The following is a 24,423-nucleotide window of genomic DNA, read 5'->3' as shown; positions in this document are numbered from 1 at the left end:
ATCTGTTTTATTATCCGAGATATCTTAAGTTTAAGTACGTGTGTTTTGGCTTATTTTATCAATAACGTTATTTAAAACTGCAGTAACTTCAAATTCAAATATCTCGGATTATAAAAAAGATATCGCAAAGATTTAAGCAGATTTTTAAAGAAAAAAAGCAATTCTTTATACAAACCTTCAAAAAGAGTGTTGAAAAAAATTCCCTCACAATGCAGCATAACTTCAGAATCAGGTGTTTTTGCATATTCTAACTGTAATATTTTTAAAATGGGAGCTGATAGAATATTTCTGAATTCGGATTCGAGCTCAGCACATCAAAAACTTTTGGAAAAGTATTGTTTGGTTTATTCATCATACAAAAACTTTAATTTTGTTGTGCAGTGTAATCATTAGTAAATGAGGAAAAAAATGTAAGCAACTTCGATTAAAACCTCAATAAATTTGACAAAATATGTATTTTTTCGTATGTGAGTGCAATCTAGTCACCTTCTCTGCGTTCACTCCCGAAGCGGTTAATTTTTAAGAAAAATGTTAAAGGCATATATTGTAGATAAAATTTACGACGAACAATTTTTGTAATAACCTCTGATGGCCTCCGGGCAAAAGGTCGCGAGATATTTGCGAAAAAACTTTTCGTGACCTTTTGACCCTTATAACTTTTTAACCTGGCACGATATCAATTAATTGATTTTTCACATCTTCATTACAACGCCGTCATAAAGGTGTATGCCAAAATTCAGCTCAATATATGAATTTTCCCACAGATAAAACCTAAAATTACTGGGCTATAACGCATAAATATTGAATTGAGCAGTAGAACTGTTAGTTTTAGTTTTTGGTTATGAAACACGTTTACTAAGCACAAAATTTAAATTTTTGAATCCTGTTTCTCTAAAAATTGAAGTCTCAAAAACTCCGTCAGCGAACATGTTCCCTAATAAAGAATTCAATTCTCCAGACCGAACTGGTTAGTACGTTCATATTTTAGTATAATCCTCATTTTCTTCAAAGTTAATCTTTCAATAGAATCAAAAATTATATTTTAGTCAAGTAAGAAATTGATATTTTTAAAAGCACAAATATTAATTCATTAAAAAAATTTATATAATTTTCAAACTAGCTAACCTCAAATTTTGTTAAAAGTCAAACAACAATAAACTCTCAGAATAATTTATATGTTTTTCAAGGTTTTCCAAATAAATAACTTAAGATCTGACAGCTTAATTAACCTTCCCAGACGTTTATATTGCTCATCCTTACATTGTTTATTACTTCAAAAGGATGTGTTTGTTTGTATGGATATGAATTCATCCATCCATATATTCTTTTTGGGGACTAATTATAAAAAAAAAATAAAAAGATGAATGAAATATTATTCAAACCACGTTTCTAGTTCTTATAAAAACCAACCTCTATAAAACTCAAACCCCTGATGAGTATCATCATCAAGTTTTTCACTGCTTTTGTTTGTTTTTTCCTTCATTATGTATATTTTCCTGTCCCGAAAATACCCCCATATTCCTATGCCCTCCATCTATAACGGGCGAAAAAAAAAGATAGGTACTCAAATTTATCATCTTATGAGACTTATCTTGGCATAATTAATCTGCATAAGGATTTAATTGAATTTTCCTTAGCACAGCAAATCTTAAAATTTTCGCTTCTACCTTTCCATAACAACAACTATCGTCTCTCTCAAAATATAAGAAAAATGGAGGAGGATAGAAGCTTGTCAAGAGGTTTCTATAAGGCGGTTATGTGTGTGAAAATGAAAGATTTCCTCTTGGCAGTTTTTTCTCAAGGAGTCATTTCATCATCATAGTGAAAGTGGTCTAATGCCACGTTGCTACTTTCTTCTTCTTTTTTTTTGTTTGAGTTTGATGCTTAAGCGAATCCTTCCTCTCGCTGAAGCTTAATTTATTCCTCAAAAAAATATGTATTTGGGTAAGTGCTGGGATTTTGCTTGCGGTAAGAAGGCACACGCTGATCTCCTTATAGTTTGTTCTTGAAGATGAAATTTTTGAAGTTTTCAAGCGGTAAGGAAACTTTCACGTTTGAGTTTATTTTATGTTTAACACTCTTGCCTCCGCTTGTCCTAGGAATCAGCCTGAATTTTTTAAGAAAAAATTGTTTTATAGACTCAAGGATCATTAGTGTTGCTACGGTGTGGAAAAATATTCATTTTTTTCGTTTCTGTTTTGTACTTTAAATGATTTTTAACTTCTAAGGACTTGGTCCTTTGCAGTGATTTTTTTTTTGTATTTTTTTGTAAAATAATGATGAAGTGAAAATAAAGGTCAAAGATTTGTGTAACTTTTTAGCAAATTTCTAAGGAAATTACTTTAAAGGCAAAGAAATGCGGCCTTGAGGTTGGATTTTATCAGTGTTTACATGATATTTGTAAAAATATTATTAACATAAATTACATAAAGGCTTCTCATACCTATGCAACGCATTTTATTTCTTAGGAAATCTTTCCTTTTTGGATTTTTGTAAATTAATAAAAATATGTAGGTATATCGTGTTACAAAAAAGGTCAAAAGATAATTTGTTACCCAAGAAATGCGCAGTTAAGGTTAATGTAAGCTCACAAAGTAAGTATCAATTAACTGAGTTTTCATTGAGGTCGTTTTTTTTTTGTAAGAAGGTTGTTTTCTTTTTGTATATTTTTGTATTTCTGTGGAAATATTTTTCATGAGACTGTAAATGATCATCGTAAACATTTAAATTAATTTATTCTCAGAAAAGTCGTTTATAAAGATGGAAAAAGGGCAAATAGTTTCTTTTCATAAAGTTGGTTAAAAAAAAAATCTTATCCGTAAACAAAATGTTATCCTTGAAGTTGATTTCAATTCGAAATTCTTTGATAGAAATGAAATAGCTAGGCTTTTTTTTGTCAATTTCATCCTCATGCCAAGAGCTGGAATGGGCCTTAACTGTTGTCATTTGCAAAAATTATAAGATGCCTAACTCAACCTCAACCTAGCTCGATGACCAATTAGTCCGGAAAAGCATCGTTTTGATGTTATAACTCATTTATGTATGCCGATGAGTGTTTGAAAGAAAAAAATTATTATACCTAATGAGACTATTGGAGGCCCTTTTCCTTTTTGAAAACAGCTTTCTGAGGTTGGTGGTCCAAAAGAAAAAGACAAATTCAGTGAACTTGCTGCTAAACCAAGTTTTCGCAAAGGCAAATTAGTTGTCAACCTGATCAAAAACAATAGAACGAACTTGAGAATTTCAAACAATTTTGAATTCCCTTCGCATGACAGGGTGCGGGTGCCTCATAATTTTAGAGTATTTATTATTTGTATGTCTCTTTGGGCGGTTAATTGTCTTCTTAATAATTGTGAAAGTAAAGATTTAAAAAATAACAAAATTGGTCACCATGGCGTATACGTACTTTTAGTTTATTCGCAAAATTAGATAACATTACTACTCGTCAACTTCTTTCACAATTTAGTGACTTTCTGACAATCACACAATTAATTAAAAACTTAAGTTATAATGATGAGGGTTTCAATTTAACAAAGTATCTACTCATGATAATTAAAAAAACTAATTTCCTAACTACAAAATGGTGAAGTTTTCAACTAGTTTTTAATTTCTATTTATCCCAAGTGGTTATTTATTTTACTGCAAACATAAAATTTAATTGGAGTAAATTTAAACAGTAATGACAAAAAAGAATTTTTGGCACATTATTTAGGGTCCGTTTCGGTTACGGTTATTAATCATAAAAATTTTATTTGAACTTCAGTAAATTGAGACTAATTCCCATAGTCATGAGATGAACATTATGCAAATGAAATCATATAGCAATTATTTTTTATAACTCAGCAGAAAAATAGCATATTTTAACCGAGAATTATGAATTATGAGATTAGATTTAAAATAGTTTTTTTTTACTCACCGGCTCACAGGGTGCTTCAAAAAAGAGGTGTTGAAAGTTTACTGACAAATATTAAGATGCTATTAAAGTTTTGCATTCAACGTGTTTTGAAATAGAGTAGTGCAACCTTCATTCCGAATCTACTATAATTCTAACACCTTACTTTGATGTGCTGTTAATAGCTCCATTTCTTAAATGTGTCATTTCAGAATAAGATTTATGGATTGATACACGTGGCTTTCTATATATAATTTTTTTCTAATTTACAGTGCTGTACAAACCAGTAAAACAGGTTTATTCTAGCCTTTATTTCTAATTCAGAACATCACAACTTAAAAATTACGACTCCATAAAAATGATGCAAAATATTATTATTTGCCATAAATTTGAGAGATAAATAACTAACAAGGATAATTATGGCTTTTATCGGTCTACTGACTTATTAACCAATAAAACAATATATTTTGGTATTTAATAAAAAGCCCTAAGAGATAATGCCCTAAGCCTTTGCAAACAGAGTTATTTACAACATGAAGTTGTATGAGAAAATAAAATGTGATAGTTCAAATTTTATAACCCCAATAACCCATTAAAAGGTTGATACATAGATGTTTTGGCTGATTGTTATAGTTTTTCGAACTTGATTTGTGTCACATATTTGAAGTAAACTTCATTGAAATTACATTTTATTATATTGACAGATGGATTGGTTGTTTTTCTAACAATATCTGAACTTCTTGTTAAAACGTTGTGGTGACTGGTAAAAGAACATACACGGTTAAAAATTCTGGAGTATTTTTTAATACTTTTTGGGTTACATAGGTCTACACCAAAAATGTATTGAAAATTAATACAAATTTTAAAATTTTTTAGTTAATCCAAAATGTATTAAAACTTAACATAGTTGTATTAAAAAATAATTCAGTTTATATTAGAATTTAATACCAAATGTACTAAATTTCAAGTATTGCATATTAAAATTTAATCTTTTTATATTAATATCTAATAAGAATTTTATTAAAAGATAATACAAAAATTCAATACCAAATATATTTAAAGTTAATAAGATATTCTTTTTCTAAAATTCATTACTGAAAATAAATATGTATTAATCATAAATAATATAATAATGGTGATATTTATTGTCTCTATTTTATCTGTATCACAAACATGTAAAATCTTATTGCCGATCAGAATTCATCTTGCAATGTATGCATTTTGCTTCGAAGAAATACAAAGCGCCTTCAAATTAGTACAAATTAACAATTTTTAATTTAAATTTTTTTTTAAAAAGGTACGTCAAACATCGAATTTTTTCTATTTTAAAATAGCTGCGGCTGTCGTTTGATTAAAATTTAATATTCTATTACAATTTAATACTTTTTATATTAGTTTTTTAATAAATTTGTATTATATGTATTTTAATAGAATTATATTAAAATGTAATACAATTATATTAACCCTCTGTAGGCGCACCTCTTTTTTTGCGAATTTGGTTTATACTTTTTCATGTCGCTAGAACTTTTTTCGGTTTCACTATTTTATAAAGAATCATATATGAAATTGATGTAGAATATTCTGAGGAATTCGAATATTGTATTCACAATTCAAAAAAATGTATTTTCACCCTTATAAAGACACTTTTTTGTGACCACTTTTAATTTTTGTCCTGCCAAATTCGCACCCGTGTGCCGACAGAGGGTTAAAATGTAATACAAAAATATTAAAATCTAATACAGCGGTGTTAAAATTCATACAAGATTAGAATTTAACTCACGGAGGTTATTTTCTAATAATTTTGGTATTACAAGTAGTACACCTAATGCTTTAATATTGAAATTTAATACAAAAAAGATTAATAATAATTTTAATATTTTGCAAGTATTAAAATGTAATATTTTTTGTATTAAAAATTGCTTTAATACAAGAGCTGTATTAAAAATTACTCCAGAATTTTTAACCGTGTAATATATTTTTGTGTGTGGTAGTTTTGTTTAAACCAAACGCAATATGTTCATAAATCACGGGCGCTTTCATAAATGCATGGTTGCGCAAGTCTGACGAATGCAAAGCGTTCATTAATGCAAATGACAAATGTCAGGTGTTCATAAATGTAAAACGCAAATATTTGCAGCGCAAACGTGCAAATGAAAAAATTCTCATGCGCAATGAATTTAAACTTAAAGAAAGAAGGAACATGACGTAAAAGATGATACAGCTTATCTTTATTTCTCAATTCTGTCAAAATATTAATTGGAAATTCAAAGTAAAAGTCAAAATAACAAAAATAGCCGCGAATTTCTTGGATATAATAAATTTGTAAATATTGACAGAAATGTTTAAAAAAAAGTTTTTTTTCTTAAAGGATGGAATTAAGAAAATATATTGCTAATTTTGGAGAAGAGGCTGAATTGCAACTTAAAAATTTTGTCAAAATTACGCAAATCAGAAAAAGTGTTCATAAATTCAAAGTAAATACATGCGCAAATAGTTTTTCTGACATTAGTCTGATCGCAAATGACCGCATGTAAACAAAGCAACCATGCAATTATGAAAGCACCCCACCTAGTTCCTTATTACACAACTGGCCATCTAACATTCCATAAGACATCATTTTGAATGAAGGGTAATTATCAAAGTTTTACTTTGCAGGTAACTCGTTCCGAAATTGCCTCACATCCTCCAAATGAATTTTCTATAAATTTCAACTTAAAAACTATTATCATTGCAAAACTTAAGACTTCCATCAACTTCTTCCTTTAAATCCTGCTCAATCGATCATGTCTGGCTTTAGTCCTTTGACACAATTTTCATAATCTAAATTGATATCCCTGCCGACACACAAAGTAAACTCGTATTTGCATCATCGTTTTTATTTCAACTGATGCTGGATGTTGATGCTGGATGCACCACATGTGCATCACACATAGGACAACTAAAGTCATAAATATTTCAACAACTTTATAGTATTGCTGGCAGGAATATTGTGAGTTTGTGTACTGTACACACATTCGTCCCTTAGTAGTAATATCCTTTCAATTACATTTTACTTGTTTCCTTTTTGCTTTGGTTCCCATCATCCTTTTCCGTTCGACCGCATAATAAAGCCATTAGCTTGGCTAGAGGATAGAGTTTTGTGCCATGACATGGCTTTATCTTTCCATATACACATTTGTGTCCACCACACACATCACATCCTTATGAGTAAAAAAACACAGACAGAAAGATTCCCTTAGAGCTAGCATACGGGTTACTATGTTTATAGCAATCAACTTCTTCTCTTTCCGGTCCTAGAGTCTAGAGTGTGGCATAAATTATTATTTTTATTCCTATGTTTACTTCCTTTTTGCCGCAAGTTAAAAATGAATAAAAAAAAACAACTAGTTCTAAGGACTTTAAGGACACACATGGACTCTCTCTCTGTTCTCTGGTTGATCCATTATGGCTTTGAGTTGTTTGTAGTATATTCTAAGGCTATATGTGATATGGTAAGTACTTTTGCCTACTTTGGTTCTAAATGAAGCTGGTGGTGATGTTATGATGACATGACATTTTCTGTGAGTCTCTCTCTGTTGAGTAACCAGATCAAATGCTGTTTTGAGAATAAGAAGGACAAACAGAATGTGTGTGGTTGGTAAAACAGTATTTTGTGTGTAAGAAATTGTGACAAGGATCATTGAAATTAATTACTAGTAGCTAACCTTTTGCATATCCAGGATGTTAACAGGAAATATAGGGTACCAGAGGTCAGATGAGATAAATGTTAGAACCACAGAGAGTAGTAAATGAAGAAGTACCTTAGATTTAAAATGAATATTTTAATATGTTCCATATGGGATTTAAAAAGCAAAGTTGATAGTAAATTTTTACATTTACTGTAACCCAAAGGACTTTGAGTGCATACCTCCCTATCTGTTGTAACTGAGTGCAAAACAGATTATCAGGTTCCTTTGTTATTTTAGAATGTGGAGCTAAATTTTGTACATTTCTATTGAAAAGCTCCTTCACTACTAATACTACTAATTATTTAAATATGACCAAACGTTCTTCAAAGTCCTGTATATACTACGTAATACTCCCAATCCCATCGCAACCACTAGATTTAATCCTAAAAATGTTCAACCTTACTAACCAGTCCTGCTCATTCTGATTGAAAACTTTTATTAAAAAATGATTGTTAACTCCTTTCACCTCTTTTAAGAAACACTTGGTAAGTAGAAAAACTGATTTATATTCTAATATAATAATTCTCTGGTAAGCATTATGTTAAATTTGTAACTATTTTTTCTGCTGAGTAATAAAAAATAATTATTATGATTTCATTTGCATATGTTTCATCTCATGATTATGAGAATTAGTCTAAATTACCTGGTGTTTAAATAAAATTATTATGATTAATAACCGTAACCGAAACGGACTCTAAATGATGTGCTATTTTACTGTGCGAACAAATAAAAGTTACCTAAGTTTACATAAAAACCCTCGAGAATAATTATTTTTTTTGTCATTTCTGTTTAAATTTACTTGAATTAAATTTTTATGTTTGCAGTAAAGTAACCACTTGGGATAGATAGAAATTAAAAAACTAGTTTAAAACTTTGCTATTTTGTGGTTATGAAATTAGTTTTTTTTTTCAATTATGATGATTAGTTATATACTAAATTGAAAGCCACATCATTACGACTTAAGTTTTTAATTTATTGTACTTGTTAGAAAATAACTTAAGTGAGTGTGAACAAAATTCAGTCTAGGTTTTCATTGACACATTGGGATGGGGGAAAGAAAAAGAGGATAGGGCGAAAAAAAAGAATTTTTTTATGAGTTGTTAATTCGAATATCAACAACTTTAACTTCGATAACCTTTAAAAAAATTAAGAAAAATGCTGATACTAATTTTTTAATTTTTTAGTTTTATCTTTAACAAAAATTGAAGGATTTTGATAAAATTTTGTGAAAATTAAAGGTGTTAAGTTTCAATTTAGATAATATTTTTTTCTGAGCGATATGATTTTTTTTTATAATTTTCTTTTGGAAAAAAAATTACTAAATTTTCAATTAAAAATGGTGAATACCTATTATAAATACAGCACTATTTGGGTTAAACATTTACTTTGAGATGATTTAGAAGAAACTTAGCTGTTACTACCTATAGAAAAAATACTATCAAAAACTAAGTTAATGATGGTTTTTTCTTAACTAACGAAATGATTGAAATAATGATTGATTGAAAACTCGAAAATTTAATTGTTGGAGTATTTCTATAGTAACAGCTAAGTTTTTCTACACCATCTTCAGGTAAAAGTTTCACAAAAAAGAATCTATTTTTATTTTTTTCAATACTCAAAGATGTTTTGAATGAAAAGAAAGGTATTTTTCTTGTTTTTTTTTTTTTTCAAATCGAAAAATTATTTTTTGTGTAGGTATTGCAAGCTTACTTGAAAAGTGTAGGTATATTTTTAAAAAATTCATCAAAAACCTACTATTTTTGTTTAAAATGAAAATAAAAAGAATAAAATTATTCTAATAAAAGTAGTAGATCTTTTAATTATCTTCAACTTTGTCATATAACTTTTTTTATAAGAGGGGTATTTTTGCTAGAAATCGTCAAAAAACTCATTTTTTCACCAAACCCCAATTACACTGGTCTGCAAAATTTAAATTTTTTTTTCTTCTTTAAATAATTGTTTGATATTATGAAAGATTAGACTTTCCTGAATCTAAATCTGGTTTCAGAAAAATTCTATCAGGTACCATTTTTGTAAAAATGATTTTTGAAAAATTTGGGTAGTTTCTAAAAAATCACCATTTAAGATTCATTTGAACTTGTATAAAATTAAAACTGTTTGTCGCATTGAGCTCAAATTTGGTGACTTACTCTTCCTTCATTATATGACCTATCGATTAACACCAAATATATTCTTTTACATTAATGTTTACTCATTTTTTAAAATACTGATTGACAAAAAAAGCAGACATTTCGAAATTCTTCACTTTTTAGTAAATCCTACATGAACAAAAGCACCTTAATTAAGGAAAATGTAAAATATCAATGCCCATTATATTTAAAAAGTCAAATATGTAAAGTAAACCATAATAAAATACATTAAACAAAATTTGTACGTGTTTTGTAATTTTATATACTTTTTTCTATTTAGAAATATCTTATTTGTAATAAACCATTCGATAAACTGCCTTGTAAAGCTTCAGATTTGTTTCTCCTAGAAACAAAAGTATACTTTTGTTACAGTTTTTGATGTGCTGAGTTAGAATCCGAAGTCAAAAAAATTCTATTACGTCAGGATTTTAAGATATTCGCATTAAAGTATCAAAAAACCAAGTTTTTTTTAGAAAATCTCAAAAAAACTACTATATCTCAAAAACTAGAGCTGACCGACATTTTGCGTTTGAATTCAAAATCAGGACACTAAAGTCCATTAGAAAAGTATACTTTTGTTCTGGGGAGAAAGATATATTAATTTTTAGAGATCAGTTTCTTTATGGCAAGATATGCCAAAACTACTAAACTTACTTAAATTAAGATACCTCGGAGAAGAAAAGAGATATTGAGAAGATTGAAACTGAATTTGAAAGAAGAAAATAAGTTCTTTCATAAACCGTAACAATTTCAATTTAAAAAGATTACATTATGCCAAAATATTTCTTCGAAAAAAGCAACAAAATGGGTTTTTGAGATTTTCTAACGGAAATATCTAAAAAAACGTGACGTGCTAGGTCAATTCTGACTTCGGATTCGGAATTAGCATACAAAAATCCTTTAGAAAAGTATAGTTTTATTTAAAGGAGGATTTCCTTGCAGACCGGTGTTATTGTCTCCTACACCACACTTTCTATTTAACCAAAATTTCTTCACCATTTATATTCTTCTATTTTTTTTTTTCAAAAATTATTTGCACTGGTCTTATCTATATATCTACCTAAGTGAATATTAGTGTTTCGCGCCTTAAAAATCTGTAATTTAACTAAACAATACTTTTAATGGCGATACATTTACTATATCATATTCAAAATTTTCAGAATTTACAAGCTGCAATGTTATAATTAAATTTTAAATACATTTTTATTTTTGTTATAATTAATTTTCGCAATTAAAACAGAGAAATGTCCATGTCTATGTCAGACACGATTAAAACTATAATGATAATAATTAATCATAGCATATTTATAGGCCTTTGATGAATTAAAAAAAAAAATAACTAATTACCTAAGCAGTGTTAGATTTGTAAGCGACTTTTCCATTTTAAAATTGTACGCGTTTTCTTAATTAAAATCTTCTAGTATTACTAATTAATTATTATAATTTTCAAAAGTATAATTACGATTAAATTATTACTAAAAAAACGATAACGCCACTTTTGATATTCACATTCATATATAACATTAAAAATATATTAGGTGTCATTAAACACAAACAATAATTTCGTTTATTCTATTAGTTCATAGTCAATATTCGAGAAAAAAATTATAAATAAATTTTATTGTTAATGCTTAAATTAAGCGTCTGTAGATGGTACAAGAGATTAAAAATACTAATATAGCAGGTTAATTGTTCCTTTTGTCAGTTTACAACAATTTAATTTTTGTTGAATAGAAAACGCAAGGAACATTTAACATGCTACATTACACAATTTTTTTCGTTTTAATCTCTTGTCACATTTGCACACGCTTAAACAAAAAAAAATAAATAATTATAGTTATATATAATTTTGTATTAAATTTAATTTCTGTATAAAAAACATTAAATAAATAAAATTAAATGGAAAAAATGGATATTTGTCAAAAATAGAAGCTAAAATAATTTTTCTAATACATGACGTTCCAAAACACGATATTTATGCACTGCACAAATTCTAATGAAGATATAATTATGGTAATGTCACCGTCCAGCATAATTAGTGTCATTAGCAGACAAAACGGACAAACTAACATACAGTTGTCGGGTGTCGCAGCCATACGTTTTTTTTTTTTCGGTGATATCTGCACCATCAATCTGCATACAAATTAATTGAAATGGATACTTTGGAGTCCTTTTGTATTTCTCTCCAAGTGCAGTGGAATATAATTGCTCTATGGCGTTGTAATGTTCCATAAAAGTGACAAAAGCCACCGCAAAAGCCACTCTCACTCTCTATCAACCCATCGTCGTCGTCGGCCGCTGCCATCGCTCTTTGTCATGGTGGTAATGATAGTGGCAGACTTACATGTGACAATCCAGGGGTGGATTTAAGTGGTTGAATGCAACTGATTTTTAAGGGCCCAAGTTGATAAAAAAAAAACTATAAAAGTGCTACTTAGAAGGAAATACAAATTTCGAGGTCTAGTTTCAGATCCCTGGTACCTTTTTGAAAATTGGGGCGAAAAAGGGCTTAAGAGATGGTGAATTTTTGGGGGACTATAAAAAAATTCGTCTTCTTTTCCACTAAAATTTAGTTAACAATTAAATTGATTTATAAAACACGACAGATAAACAATGACTGCACTGGGCCTTAAAATCTCTTAAAAGTAAATCCGCATCTGTTGAATGTTGATATCAAACATTATAATGACTCTTGTGAGATATGGAACTAGGCAGGCAATTAGTAAAGCTACGTAGGGCTTCATTTCTGTTCTGGTCTCGGTCGATTGTCGTCTCCGTGCCAAGAACCAACTATTAAGAGGGTTTGCTGCTCTACACTACACACATTATTTTGACCTAGTAAATTGCAGCGCCAGTATAAACCTCTTCTAATGGAATTTGTATGTTTAATCAATTTTTTATTCTTTGTTCATTTTGGTAAGTTGAATGAAATGATCATGCAATTTTAATGACAAGAACTTTTCAATATAAACAAAAAAAAAAAAAAAAAACTATAGAAGGAGGTGAATATAAAGCTTTTGGAATTATTTGTTAAGTGCATTTTTCTGATTTAATTACAGTAATTATTGTATTTTTTAGTTCCTGCAGAAATATATAGTAAACTAATTTTTATAGATTCACATTAGTTGATATGACAAACGTGAGCAAACACTATGAATTTTATATCAATTTAAAACTTAGAGCGTGTGTTTTTAATTTGCTAAACAGTAGACGTAGGTAAGTACATTTTACAACAACCATGTAGAAGGTTTTTAATCACTTTTGTAAAGTACTTTTGTACATGATCTGTTTTAGAATTGTTTCTTTTTTAATTGAAAAATAAGTAGAGTAATTACATGTTTGTATATTTTTCTAACTAATACAAATTACTTATTAAGTATTCTGTTATTATTTGTCACCGAAATAAAAGCAATTTTTTAGTAAAAAAAAAAAGTGGAATAAAAGATAAAGAGCATGATAGCAAAAAAATATTGCAGTACTTTTAAATTGTGAAAAACTTTCATGCACAACAGAAACAATTTTGTTTACACAATGTTTTTGAGTTTTAATAATTATAAATCATATTTTTAAAAGGAATTTGGTCCTGGCATTTGATTTAAATTTAGCAATAAAAACAATATCTATATTTTGATATCGAGTTATAGTAAACTCAGCTTCCTTCTAAAATTTTGTTTTTGAATAAGGAATTCGAAAACATACCTTTGTGTAAGTTTATAAAATTTGAATTCCATGAAACTTACCTGCAAGAAAGAGAAAACAGATTATTTAGTAAATATTTATTTATAAGAAAAAAAAAAAATTTAAGTTTATTATGATAGGTTTTTAGAAAATATTACACAAAATATATTTTCAAGTTACATATAAAGAAAAAACAAATTCAGATATAATTTTTCGGTTAAAATTTTATAACTAAACAAATTTAAAACTATCTAATAGTCTTACAGTCTAGATTAAAGTCTTCAAGATTAAAAAAATATTCACCTTAAAAACACTTCTTAATGTTTCTACAGCAAAAAAATTTAATTTTAACGGTTCTAACTATGTAAGCTTTTGCTGTAGGTACTTTTTTTAGATTGAAATTATCCTTTACTTTGGCTGACACTTTGTGGCGCTGAAAAAAAATCTCAAAGATTGTAGCTAATAACATGCTTATTTGCTTGAAGTTATTGGACAAAATCTGAAATGATGAAAAAGAATGGCAGGCATCCAAAATTGTAACTTTTTAAACTCCATAAACTACGTTTTTATAGCGTCAACTGTTTTGTATTTGTTTTTCAAAATTCCGCTTAAATACGACTGAATTTAACTTACGAAAATAACAATTTTTTTGATGTCCAAAATTTTAACTAATTAAATGTTAATTTGTTGGGCAAAATCAATTTTGTAGCTCTTATGAGTAATTTTATATTTTAATATTAACTTTAACCGGTTTGCTCAGGCAAGTGAAAACATTTTGAAAAAAAATTTACATTTTAAACAATTTTTTGTCATTAACTTGGATAACAAAATTTTAAATGCAAATTTATCTTTTGTAGCCCAAACAATTTTTAAAATATTCAAGATTTCGAGTTAAATATTTAACTCGAAAGTGAGCTTTCAAAATAAAAAAATAAAACATATTTTTGCACAAGTACATATGTACCTATTTCATTTCAAGTATCCTAGGTTGAGATGAAAGGATCAAACCTTCGTTTTTCTAAGCCAGATTAGATTAAATTTTATTCGAAATCCCGCTAAAATAAGATGAAACCCCATGTGAACCTTAAGTCAAAATTTTCAAATTTTAATTTTTGTTTCTAGGAATTGTAGCTTTTTTTTGAGCAAAAATTAGTTATTTAGATCCCATCGGTAATTTTTTTAGATTCAATTTTATAATATGATTTAAAACTTAAAAAAATAATGCAACATATTTTTTTTAATTTAATTTTATAATAAACTAGCTGACCCCACTCGCTTCGCTGAGTGCATTGATGAAAAAAATTGAACCTGTGTGAAAATAATTTAAAACCGAAAAAGTGAATTTATATTTATTGCAGTGAACATTTCTCAATTTATTGTAATGTTTTTTGGTTAGATCAATACCTCATATTTTCAACAATAGACTTTGCGTTTTATTACCTAATGGTTAAAGCGAATGTGTAAAATCAAAAAGCAAATCTGATGGAATCATTTAAATTCGATTAATCAAAACATCTTTGTCTTTGAATTTTCCACACAAAATGGTAGCTTCAATCAGATTTGCCATTAAATTATTTACGGGAAGTCCGGTACCATTACAAAGTTTAGGTTGATTGATATTCCGATGCAATAGAAATTGGCGCTCCTATTGCGGAGTTCGAATTAATTCAATAACTCCGTCGGGTAATTAAGTACATATTTTTCACTTGCAATTGTGTCAACTGATTTGTGTAGGCTAAAAATTTTTATCTGTATTGCCCATTATTGCTTATTTATTATTCGTGTTCTTTGTAATTTTCCTTTATGCTTGGAAACACAGTTTAAAGCAATTCTTTCCTCGTAGTTTAGTTTGGCTTCAGATTCAAGTGGCATTATTTTCCATTACCAATGTCTAATAACTACATAGAAAATTCTGCCACTGATATAGGGGAAGTGGAGGCAAGACCACCCCCTTTAGTGTTTAACTGTCTTAAAAGCCAATGAAAAACATCTTTTAATTAAAATACCTAAAGTTTTTATTCATTAAGTTTATTGTTTTTTGTAGAAACTCTTATTATTATTAAAATAAAAAATACTGAACAATTGATAATACGTTTTGAAAAAACATCTAACAAAAAACGGTCTTGCCCCTACATGGGGGTGTTTTGGCAATTTAAGAGCAGAGTGAGCTGTACTGTTTCTATTTAATAACGTAGCATTAATTCCAGAAAAAGCCAGAGCCAGTGCTTTTTTATTTTTTAGATGTTGCAATTAATAATATACGAAATGTTTTCCCCGTACCATCAGGAACCAGGTGCATATGAAAAACACAAACCCAAACTCTGAATGATCACACCTTGTTTAATTGTTTCGTACACATATACTTTTGTTGATCATTTAACTTCGGCACATTAGTTTAAGCAAACATTTTTAGTTCAATGCAATCGTCCCTCCACTTGATCAAGAAAATCTTGCTCTGCACGATTTGGAGCAAACATTCCAAATTGTGCCCCTATTTTATTCGTAAAAATAAAACCGAAGATCAGAATTTGATTATACACTTCATGATTGACTGAAGGACAAACTATCGGTTTTAAATTTGGACGTTGTAGTCTGATCTTGAGATTTTCAAGCTGCAACAACGTGTAAAGAAAGTTGTCCTGGTTAAGCCCCCGTCTGTTTCTCTTCCTGTCGAAATTTTCCTTTGCTGATCAGAAATTTATCAACTTTTATTATTTTATTAAAAAACTTTATAAGATCTCTAAAACCATTAAGCCTCAATTTATTTCCTCTCCATTACATTTAAAATCGCCACTAAAAATTAAAAATCTGTCAAATCGCATACAAATTTTATAGTTTACCGCTTAAAGTTTTCCATTTTACTTTAAAAATCACAAAAAATTAAGAATTAAAAGTTCCTATTATTCAATTAGCACACACTTTTTAACTTAAAGTTTGTTTTGTTGACCAAATGAAAACACTTAAATAAAGTTAAGTATTTTCCTGATTAGGTTTATTCCTCCATCAGCTTACACATGTGGATTTAATGTCACACGACGCTTTCGATTTGCTATACCTATCCTGAGTAATGTTCTTAATAATAATTCAAAAGTCAGGCTTTAAACTATAATAAATTAATAATTATTTTGAAAGCCTGTCTTAATAAATTTGTTTACAAATTAAGCTAAGTAAAAATTTTTAAAAAGCGAGAGTGTTTCTTTACTCGTACAAATTGACAGCTGTGTAAAGATGGAAGAAAAGGTATTATTTTTTTTTGATACAAACCATCTACATATTAATACCTTTCAAACAAACAAAAAATTACCAAAATCGGACCAGCCAAATGCGAGTTTATCGGCCACACACACTTAACGAACTCATTTTTATATATAAGATTTATTAAAAACTTAAAAAATAGTACAACACATTTTTTTTTTTTTTTAAGGAAAAACATCTCTTCAAGTAGTTTTGACCTCTTAACCAAGTAGGGTAAGGTGGTATAAGAGTGCGCATTTTAGACAAAACACCAAATAAAACAATAACAAAAAGAATTTAACTATTTTTTTTTATATATAGTTTTTAGTTTATAATCAAAGCAACGAAAAAAACTTAAAACTGGTAACAAAAATGTATTAATTCAATAGTTATAAACAAAATACCACATTAGGTCATTTGCGCGCTCTTATACACACTATTGTGTAAGAGTGCGCGGCTTAGTTTGTAAGAGTGCGCAGCTGCGTACAGGTGTAAGTTCGCACAAAAGTCGCAAATAAAACTGCCTATCTTAAAATAAACAGAGTATTTTTCAACCCATCACTCCTTGCATGAGGAACAATCAATTTAGTCTTCGATTAATGGTTCCGAGAAAATTTTAATATTTCCTAGTTACTTTCGTTCGCTTGTTTTTTATAAAACTTGTATTTGGTTTCTTTTTGGTTGGAATTGCTTTTTCTAGCTGCTGTTTGCTGGTATATGGACAAATGCCAGTTATTTTGAAAACTTGGATAACATTTACTGCTTTTTTAACCCGCGCACTCTTATACATCATCATGGTGCGCACTCTTACACGTCCAGACATGTAATCGAAGAATATATATATATGTATTTTACAATGCACTTTATGACCAATCTTACGTGTTCCTTAAATGTTTCTTTTTGTCGACTTTTCAATGTCCCATACTTTGTTTATTGTTATTTTTTGTTGTTAAGCGGAAAATTTAATTTGTTTGGCAAGAAAAATTGGAAAAAAAAGTGCTAAAAAACTTAAACTTAACTAGCACCTCTGTTTACAAACACATTTACATGAAATTTTGACAGCAGATCAAACTCATTTAGATCTTTCTAAAATTAGTGCATTCAGTCTTATATTCCCTTTCAAACCGTAGAAAATCGCTTTGCGCACTCTTATCAACCGCGCACTCTTATACCATCCTACCCTATGGTTTCAAATTGTATAAGAAAGAATTTTTATTTTTGAAACTCTTAAGAGCCAATTACAAAATAATTTTTATACATACATTTTTTCAAAAAATTTTCAAACAGAAATTTGGTATGCCACAAGACAAAACAAAACAAAGTTTCAAAAATTAAAATATTTTTTTAAAAATCGAAATTTTTTTTTTTTTTTGGTTTTTTAAAAGGGTTTGTACAAAAATTTTAGTTGAGACATCAGGAGAACTGTTCTATGGCAGTTGCCGCATTGTTATGAGTTAGATTTTTACTGACTTAAAATCGAATTTTCACTGAAACTCACATTCATTTATCTAGGTACACTTTATTACATTTAAGTTTCCAATTTTTAATTATGATTGAGAGTGAACAAATTGAGGCTTCTTTTTTTATTTTTTGAATATTAATTTTTTGGTTCCAAAATTAGATTAAATAAATCAATAAAAATTAGAAAAGCTGTATTTAGATTTTTGCGGAAAAGTTTTTTGCTAATATCGTTGTTGTTGTTTTTTTTTTCTGTAATAACTATTAAGTTTTTAGACTATTTTCTATCGTTCACTACATAAATTTGACTTTTAATATATCTTTGGTTAAGTATTGCCTTGATCTCTTACGGCACCATAAGGTCAAACATTATTAACTAGACAAAATGATACTCTATAATATACGAGTATCTTATTTTTATTGGAACATGTTACATCTGACAACATAATGAACAAAAACAAAAAATCGTTATTCCCCTCATAAAATAGAAAGGACCCAAACGAAGGTTATATTATTTCGAAATGATATACGCACATATTTTTAAAAGCTAAGGATACACAACATTGCCATTCATTTGGTTTTTAATAAAACACAAAAACCAAAAACCAAGAGAATGGATATCATTACTTTAATCATAAAATAGACTCCCTCTCTAAAACCATTATAATGTTGATACATGCGAACAGCTTCAAGGTCTTGATAATGACCTTTCCATATATACAAAACATATAACAGAAAATCATAATGATTCTATAGCAATTTTTGGTCATTTTGATGAAGGCAAACCACAGAGCACTCTAATTTTATTTTTATCTAATGTCATCAAAAATGTTTAAATGAAAAAAAAAAAAAAAAACACCCTCTTCAATTTATTATAATGCGAGTAACGTACTGACACCCTCTTCATCTCAAGTCATAATTATGATGATGTTGATGATAATGTTGATGTCTATTATATTCCCAATTCTCCTAATAAGATTAATCCCCTACAATAAGATTAACATTTACATTATCTTTATTAGAATCATTTCATCTCAGACAACAACATTTCTATTATCAACTCGCATCTTCTCTCAAAAGAGATCAATTTAGACAACCAAATGGCTGAAAAAAAAAACTAAGAGAAAGGTGATAGTCTAGGAGAAAGTGTTGAAATTTCTGAAAATACGTTCAGTTTTACGAGCTCAAGAACTTGCGTAAAACTACTTCCTCACACTCGTAACGCAACAAAACCATTTGAACTATTATTTTTCACAACTTATTCCTGCTCAGCAGAATTTACATTTTGCTCAGATTTAAATGACTAAAAGCTATCAGTGCTCTCCACCCAGTCCTATTATTCTGACGGTGGACAAAATTTCCTTTCTTCCCAGTCTAAACAAAAAAAAACAAGAAAACTATTTTTCGTTTAAAAATAGAATACACAGTCTCTCTAAACCAAGAGCGTCGCGTTCGCGTTGTGCATCTCATCACGTGTATAAACTAAAAAAGACGCACATATTGCTCTTAAATTTTAATTGATTTGTAATTTTAATTAATTAAACAAAAAAAAAAACCAAATAATTTACAAAAGATTCTTATTGTGATTGGATTGTGTAATTTTAATAATTGTGTGTTATGTGTGTGAAAAAGCTTGTTTGATTACAATTAAATTTATGAGATCTCTATAAAAACATTAAAACTCACTGTGAGTGTTAAATTAAATTAAATTGATTTTTTTTTTGTAATTTCAAAAAAAACACAAAAACAAACAATTTGACAGAGAATTATAAAAAAAAAACAACCTCTCTATTGAGAGAGATAATCTCTTGAGAGCTAATCACTTGACAATTCAAAATACACTGCCATCTGAAAAACACACAATAAAAATGGCAGGTTAGGAAAAAACGACAGAATTATAACACAAAAATCATAATAACACAAAAAAAAAAATGAAAACTTCTGGATGGATGACGATGATTTTTCCCTCATCAAAATAAATCAGAATTGATTGCGGTAGCGGTAACCGGGCGATTACATTGAATTTTTTTTTTCTAATTTATTATTTGGATTTACAAAAATGAAAAAAAAAAAGTGATGTATTAATTTATTGGCGTAATTAGGGCTCAAGTGGTGTTGATGATTACCTATTAACTTTTTTTAATTATGTATTTAGATTTGTCCTTTGATAATGGGGGGGTGGGAATGAGAGATGGAATGATTGTTAACAGACTGTGATTTCAACAAAATATTCCCTTTCCGAAATCTAAAAGACAATGAAGAAAGGTTAATTGGTACAGTGGGGTTAAAAAAATTCCAATTGTACTTTTATTATAAAGTTTTTATTTAAAAGTATAAAGGCGGCTGAGGCTGCGGATGGCTTAAGACAACTAGAGAGAAGAGCTTTGAGGTCCACCTCCCCCTAGCCGTTAATAATTTTAGAATAGATCATGTTAAATAACGTTAACCCTCTACTGCATACGAAGCCAAATATGGTTTTGTCTATTTGTATGCACTTTTCTCTTCTCTGTCACAAAAAAATTATAAAGATTCAATACAATCCTCTTCTTTGTGTTACTGAGAACCCATAAGGATAGTTTTTTCGTGTGTCCGACACAAAATAAAGGTGTATTTTATGATCACAGGTGAGTCGATCAGTCGTGTGCATTGAAATCGAAAGTGTAGAATATATTCATACTTTAAGTGTTAATTCCTGCGTTTGGAAAGAAAAGTGGAATTAAAAATTTATTTTTGATCGATTGTCTTATTATGTAGGTACGCTATGAACCAATTTTTATTGAAACAAAATTATTGGCCTGGTCTTGGGAGAGCAAAAAGTACGGAAGCCATATTTGACTTCGTATGCATTAAGGGGTTTTAAATCTACACAATTTGTTAAATTTTTTTGTTGGAAAATTTTGTTCCTTTACATTTTTTTTTGCTTGGAAGCTTCAGAAATGGAGCCCCTTCACTTTTAGAGACATTTTTTTTACGCTAACCCCATTTCCAGGGGCGTAACCACAAAAAATTTAGGGGGAGGGAGGCTTACCTATAATATTTTTCAATCATTTTATTACTTTTTAGTTTTTTTAAGATCTGGGAGTGGGTGAAAATGTTGGAGCAAGACTTACTTTGACAGTGGAAAGAATGTGAACCAGAAAAAAATATATATAACGGAAAAAACAAATTGCTTTTCTTGGTTCCATGGCTTAAAATGAGCCAAATTTGAATTAATTCTTAACCTTTTGTAATGCAATGTATTTATTTTACTTTATTTTGTTTTTAAATGATGAATATTTATCTTTTGATTTTTTTATTTTTATTCTTTACATAATCTGAATAAATAAAATTAGTAAAATTTCTTACCCCTTAATGCATACGAAGCCAAATTTGGCATATAAACAAATTTTTTAAACAAATTAATTTAAACAAATTTTTTAAATGTAAACCGTTTTGAAACAACCCAAAGAACCCATGTAAAGCATTTTTTAATTTTTTCGTCCGCTAATATTAATTCATGCAGTAGAGGGTTAAACTTCACTTCAAAATTTTTCGAAGCTACAGAAAAGTTATTTAAAAATCAGACTTTTTTGCAATCATAAAAGTGGTTGTGCGATTTTGTAGTAAAAAGTTACGTTTATTAAAAAAGCAGTCTAGTTTAATGAATATGAATACATGAATAATATTTTTGGAAAATGTTCAAGGATCCTGAATCGTTCAATTCCTCAAAACGATTACAGTTGAGTTATTACTTTAATGATGTTTTTATTTTTCATTTCTAAGCACTTTTCAGGAGCCTTGAAATTTTTCCAGAAATACTCCAAGACAGAAAGAGATTTTGTGGAAAAGTGTGTTTTTTTTTCATACTTTTTATGATTGAATTTCCTAACTGGGACTTTATTTTGACACCATCACATTTAAGGTTGCGATATATGAGAAGTAAAAATAATTACTATTAAATAAATTTAAGCTCTTTATGTTCAGATTGTAAGATATTTAATTTTAGCATGCAAATGCAAAAAAAATAAGCTGAACTAAAATCAATTTACTATAGCTTAGTGTCCATTAAATATTTTTGTTTTTATATTTCTGAATATTTGACCATTCATTAATAGTCCGGTCAATTTAGACATCCGAGGTTACATTAATTCCCAGCAAGCTGAAAATTGGCAGGATTGTTGGAAATACCATCATAAATTAAATCTAAAAAGTCCTCATCGATCCGAGGTCTGGAAAAAAAATTACATGGGGTCAAAGGTCACAAAAACTATTTTCAGCAAAACGGTATGTCTTATCAAAAAATTTTCAATGCAAAAATTGTAGACCAGATTATTATCTTTAAAAAAGTGTCGTAACACTTTTTTTCCTAAGACCCACACCGTTTCTTAGGTATAACGATTCAAAAAGTTGAAGTTGAGTTGTAATCGTCATAATCAGGCCTATTCTAAAAAAAAACTCCCAACTGAAAAGTTCTAGAAATTTCCTTATTTTTTTAGCTTGCATTTCGTTCTTCAATGGTTCAGAATATGGGGAAAGCAAAAAAAATGGAAATTTTCACCATTTTTCCAATTGGGGCCCTTCTCCCCAAACCATTTCCCTGGGTATTTTTGTTTAGAATAGGTCTGAATTTATACAGGGTGTCCGATAGAGAATGGACACCCCTAAAACGGCTGATAGCTACACTTATGACTGTTCTAAAAACAGATAGAAAAAAGTTCTATCGCCACCAGTTCATAAAATATTGGCTTTTTTTCGTTCAGTGTATTTTAAATTTTATCATCTTATGTTTTCCTTCACTACAACCACGAATGAATGAATTTTATTTATTTCTTTTTTTTATAATTTTCTACAATAATTGGATGAGTAAATAAACACTTTAAAAATTTCATAGCTATTGCACATTTTCCTTAAAAAAAAATTTGAAATCTGTTTTTTGATACAAAATGTAAAAAAAGTATTTTATGAAAAACTTTAAACACTTGTGGCATAAAATAAATGTATAGAAACCTAGGTGGCCAACTTTCTTAAAAATATTCCCCTTAAATATATCAAATTATTATACATTTGATGATCTATAATTTTAACTGTTTAAAAAATTATGTAACTAATACCTGGAATGTTTAAATCTTAAGAAAACCGAAAAAAAAAAAATTAATTAAAACAACATAACCTCACAACTATTGCCCACTCAGAATAATAATGTATTATAAAGAAAAAGACAGTTAAATTTCCAAGAACTTTGGTCTGATAACCATTTCTCTAGGACAAATAGTTTTGGAGATATACAGCGATTCGCATTTTCCAAAATGGCGGATTTAGCCAGGGGTGTGGCGTCCCGAAAACCAGGACTTAAGCTTTTCTAATACCCCTCTTTCAGATTTGAAAAATTCAGCCGTCCTATATTTCGTTCCACAATGTGCCTGTTTTTTTACCAACTTTCCTGTACTAATATTTTTATTGTTTTGTCGATCAAAGATGAATAAAAATAATCATTTTTATCAAAAAACAAAACCGACTTCCATGGATCAAAACTGGCTTTTATGGTTTTTCTAATAGCTTCTATATCCAGCACTGAATGAAGTTGAAATGGGAACACATTGCCGCCACCAGCTTTCCAATACAAAAAGAATTATAAAAATTGGTTCACTCAGTCCAAAGTTATGAGTAAAAAAAAAAATCCAACCCCCTCCAAATTTTTTGCTGGATACGCCACTGTTTACGTGCTCTACAAATTAAGCGGTTTCCTCCTATTGGGCGGTTTCCTAGTGTAGTACTTTTTTTGTGTGCCCTCATCTGCTGCAGGCAAAGAAGTGCAGTGATCTGAATACAGTTATTTTTACAGAAAAATAACACTTACAATTCTTTTTCTAGCTCAAATTAATTCTTACTTCAAAAAAGTAAGACTTAAGATATAGAATCTCAAGAACATAGACTGTATCTTTCCTCCTGTTGGAAAAATATACCTACGTGGATTTTTTTTGAATTTTTTGTTTTAAAATTTATGTTTTCGGAACACTGGTTGTGTGTTGATTTGAAATCCTTTGAAATCTTTAAATACAGCTTGTGAATAGAGTACGTTACAGGAACGGCAACGGCAAATCTACGGCCTTAAAATTTAAAATAGGTACTCCAACTTTCATAATAGAATTAAAAATCTCTTTGATAGAAAAATGCAAACTGAATGTTTTTTTTTGTGAATGACTTTGAGTTGACTCCTACCGCATAAAATTATTTCTCTCGATTTTTTCCATTCCTTATTTTTCCTTTCTTAATCCTATATTTGCCTTAAAACCGTTACTCACAA

General features: G+C 28.8%; 1 protein-coding gene across 6 annotated transcripts in view; it reads right to left on the bottom strand.

Annotated features, from left to right (window-relative positions):
* Positions 1-24,423, bottom strand: part of LOC129913267 (dual specificity calcium/calmodulin-dependent 3',5'-cyclic nucleotide phosphodiesterase 1) — a 499,680-nt gene that overhangs the window by 198,134 nt on the left and 277,123 nt on the right. The gene's annotated exons all lie outside the window — the stretch shown is intronic.

Source organism: Episyrphus balteatus, chromosome 1 (assembly GCF_945859705.1).
Source record: "Episyrphus balteatus chromosome 1, idEpiBalt1.1, whole genome shotgun sequence".
Classification (NCBI taxonomy): domain Eukaryota; kingdom Metazoa; phylum Arthropoda; class Insecta; order Diptera; family Syrphidae; genus Episyrphus; species Episyrphus balteatus.
This window is presented reverse-complemented; position numbering and strand designations above follow the sequence as displayed.